Raw genomic sequence first — 3,953 nt, 5'->3', positions numbered from 1 at the left:
TGCAAATATATTAAATTTTTACTAAAATATGATCAATATATATATATAGCAATAATAATATACAATCGAAAATCACGTTCTCCACTCCCCTGGTGCAGTCAGGTTTAACTATAAGAACAAAATTATATAATATTATACATACACTTTATGCAAGAAGTATTATTATGTATACTTAGTGTATTAATACCATGTTAATGGTTTTATGCATATATTGTATATGTAAACTGAATACTTACAATTTTCTTCTTTTTCTTCTTTTCATTTGCATCCAGGTGTCTTATTGCTCTATTTTAATAAAGGTAGCCTCTGACACTGCAATAAATATTTTCATTAACAATTATTTACATATGCTATAAAAAGTATACATGTTGGCGAAATTCCCTACGTACACGCAGCGTGACGAAGTTGGCAGCGAAAGTAATTCGTTGGTGCGTCGTTACCGATAGCGGCAGCACCTCACGGGCCCCCTTTGTCCACGCGGTTCCCCTTCCACGCCGGAACCGGCACGATCGACGCCATGATCGATTTCCTCCTTCTTGATCGTACGCTTCGAGTGAACGCACGTGTTTCTTGCCCACGCTCACGATACGAATCAAGTTCGACCTCTCTTTGTTAATTTAACAAGTATAGACCACGCCGTGTCCACGCGATTACTTTCAAGTGTAATTTAGACCGCGCATTGCCCACGCATTTACTGTGTTACAGCTCATTGACCACGCTTCGTCCACGCGCCATTATTGTACATTTAGACCACGCGCTGTGATTGTTTCACGTTGTCTTTGTGTTTGTGACTTTGTAAATATTCGACGCGCAATAAACGATCTGTGTTTATTGCAAAGTGTGCCTCATTTATTTCTGTCCTCGCTGCCCACGTGAACTCGCAAACAATACATAAAAGTTATTACCAAGTAAGTTCAGTGTTGGAACTGCTGATGTTGTTAATCTTTTCCTCATGAAGTATTTTTCTTTAAAGTAGCTACTACAGATCACCCGGAATTTCAGTTTTCAGGTGGAAGCATTGACTTTGGGTTGTCACATACTTCCACCCACTGTGCCATCCTCTTTTTATCCTTTCTCTCTTAGGGGAAGGAGAACATCCTGCTCTTTTCGTTAATACACCCTCTGATGATGCATATTTTCTTCCTGTTTCTTTAAAGATACATTTTAATAATTAAAATTAAATATATTACTAAAATAGTAATGTAAATAGTTATGTTTTCAGTAACAATTTTAAAAAATTGTGTACTTACTTAATTTCTATCTTCTTCTCCTGTTGCTGCATCTCATCAGCAGACGTTATTGAAAAACCTAAAAACCTAGAAAAAACTTTAAAAAATATCTTTTTCAATAATAATAATAGTCATAATAATAATAGCAATAGTAATAATAATAGTAATAATTATAATAATGGAATTCACGAACCTGGAAATTCAGTCACCTACGCTACCACCATGTGCAACCATGTGCGCCATATTTCTTTTGTCTCTTTAAATTTTGAAACAATTGAAAAATGCGGCGACAAATTTCGCGGGAACATGACGTCACGATATCTTTGGTTGTGTGTTAAAATCAGTGATACAAGCTATGCATGTAGATAAGCGAAATCAGCGCCGCCTGGAAGTCCGGGGGTGAGTTAAAATTTGCATCAAATTCACAAGAGTGGAGCTTGGAGGGCCTGAATTGAACCCAAGGCCTGGGTCAGGGTTAAGATGGGCGCAGCCAGGCGCGGCCGACACACCCAAGTCACTGCCCGCAAAGTGGATGGCAGGACGCAAACCCCACGGAAGGGCATCAAAAAGATCAGTGGGCAGCAGAGGTCAACCCGGCGCAGACGCCGCGCCAGATCGCAAATAACAATGAGGGATGCAACGACCACGTACGACCCCCCAAACCCGGAAGCAACGGCAGACGAGAGGGACGTGAGTCCACAGTTGGCCGCGGCAATGACCGAGACGACGGAGTCAGTCATCACAACAGAGGCCGTGACGGAAGCCGCCGTCACATACGAAGCCGTGAATGAAGCCGCGGACACCATCAATGACATGAGACAGCCCACCCCGACAAACGACCACGAGTGGGAAACGGTGTCCAGCGACGACTGGATCCTCCCAGAGATGCCCGAACCGGATGACCAAGACGATGGGGAAGCGCCACTAGAAGATCTGATCCAAGTGCCGGCGTTAAACAACCACGATCCCCTGGGGCTCCTCCAGTTAACGGAGGCAATGCTAGACGCGATGGAGGAGGAGTGACAGGGTCAGGACAACAAAAAAAAAAAAAAAGAAGTGACAGTTCATTTTTGGTTCGGTTTGAAGATCAAACAGAGAAAGTGATTTTATTTTAATTTTTGCTCAAGTGATTCTATCCATTTATGAGTTATTTTTGAGAACAAGACTGTTTCGTTTTCTTTTATACATATTATACGTATTATACATATTTTTCTTTTATTTTCTGGTTTTGTTAATTTATAATCTATGCATAGTTTCTTAGGCATAAGCGTGTGAATGAGGTATGTGTGTGAGTGATAATGACGAGTTTCTATGTTTTCTTTTGTTCATCTATGTCATAGGCTCATGCCAAAGATCTGTCATTTTTTTTTAGGGACAAGCGATCCCATATATATATTTTTCTTTTTTTTTTTGCTTTGTGGAATCACAATTTCATTTTTAGTTGGCGTTTTGTATGAATGGGTGAGTGTGTGTCGCGTTCATTAGTACCTACCAACGCTCTTGAACCGTACATTCGTACAGTTACATAGTATAAAACAAGTAGTATAGATTTTTCTTGGTAGATCGGAACTATAGCGATGGTATGTGCTATCCCTACTTATTTTTCTAAGTGGAGCGCGTGCGCGGATCCCCTCCGTCGAACGCCGGATCGAAGGAGCTCAGTGTCGATCCATCGATCGGCACTCTGGTCCCAAACGACAAGCAGAACGGACGCTTTCACCTACGGCTCTCTTCCAAGAGACAACCGTCTTAAGATTGCGATCCAGCAAGTCGTGACTAGAGCCCGAGCTTGGACATCTCCCTTTCATTAAGTAGTGGCCTTCTATCTTGGGACTCAGCACCCTTTAAAGATCGCTCTACGCAGGCATATCCGAGACGACGTTGATTCCTAGGGAAACCTAGTCGAGTCATCCTCGTTTTGCTTGTGCCCTGGCAATTTTATATTGCAATTTGGAGGGCCGTGATCTCGCTCTTGGCATTCTTAATTTCTTCCTTGAGTACGCCTCGTACGACAGGAAGAACGTTGACGGATTCCGGCAAATCCACGGTTATCGGATTCTCTTAAATTCACGTATTTCAATCTGCAAAGGAGTCGAGGGTCGGGACTTAGTGCGCGACCTTCTCATCCTTTGATTGTGAGTGAAATCGTGAAGTCAGTGCCCCTGTCGATCTGAGGTTCGCAGGTGAAAACCTCGCTGAACCGGAAGTATCCTCGGAATCCACTGGCTCGCCATTCTGCGATTTAAGAGACGCGTACAGGTTAATATTTTGCTGCACGGTTAATAAATTCAAACGTTCCTCTTTTGCCTACGCGCTCCACGATCACGCGACCTTCGTGCGTCGTGATTTCGGTGTATGTTTCCGAAACAAATCGAGCGAACAATAACTCGTCCTTGGCGAAAGACGTTTAAATCGTAAACGACCAACGAAATTTTGTAACCGTTGTGTATATATTACTTTTCGCATTCCGAGCAGGGTCACGATTTTGCGTTCGGATACTTTGCGTTATTCTTTTCATATATTTTCTCATATTTCTTAAAATGCGTTATTCAACCAGTCATTTTTCCGTATAAATGAAGACTGAGTTTTTTGAGTCGCGTTAAAGTCGCTCGACTGGTTGAGATTTTTCTTTACGTTATATTTTCTTATATTACTTTATATTCTATTATAATTATTCCGTGAGATTTAAATGCGTTATTCAACCAGTCATTTTTCCATATTAAA

At 41.6% G+C, this 3,953-nt stretch overlaps 1 long non-coding RNA gene across 1 annotated transcript; it reads right to left on the bottom strand.

Annotated features, from left to right (window-relative positions):
* Window positions 1-274: 274 nt before the first annotated feature.
* Window positions 275-1,656, bottom strand: LOC114881991. Its single transcript, XR_003790364.1, has 4 exons — window positions 1,423-1,656; window positions 1,251-1,326; window positions 906-1,149; window positions 275-312 (listed from the first exon to the last, which is right to left on the bottom strand). It is a non-coding gene; the product is annotated as an uncharacterized LOC114881991 (long non-coding RNA).
* Between the last annotated feature and the right edge of the window lie 2,297 nt (window positions 1,657-3,953).

Source organism: Osmia bicornis, chromosome 7 (assembly GCF_907164935.1).
Source record: "Osmia bicornis bicornis chromosome 7, iOsmBic2.1, whole genome shotgun sequence".
Classification (NCBI taxonomy): Eukaryota; Metazoa; Arthropoda; class Insecta; order Hymenoptera; family Megachilidae; genus Osmia; species Osmia bicornis.
This window is presented reverse-complemented; position numbering and strand designations above follow the sequence as displayed.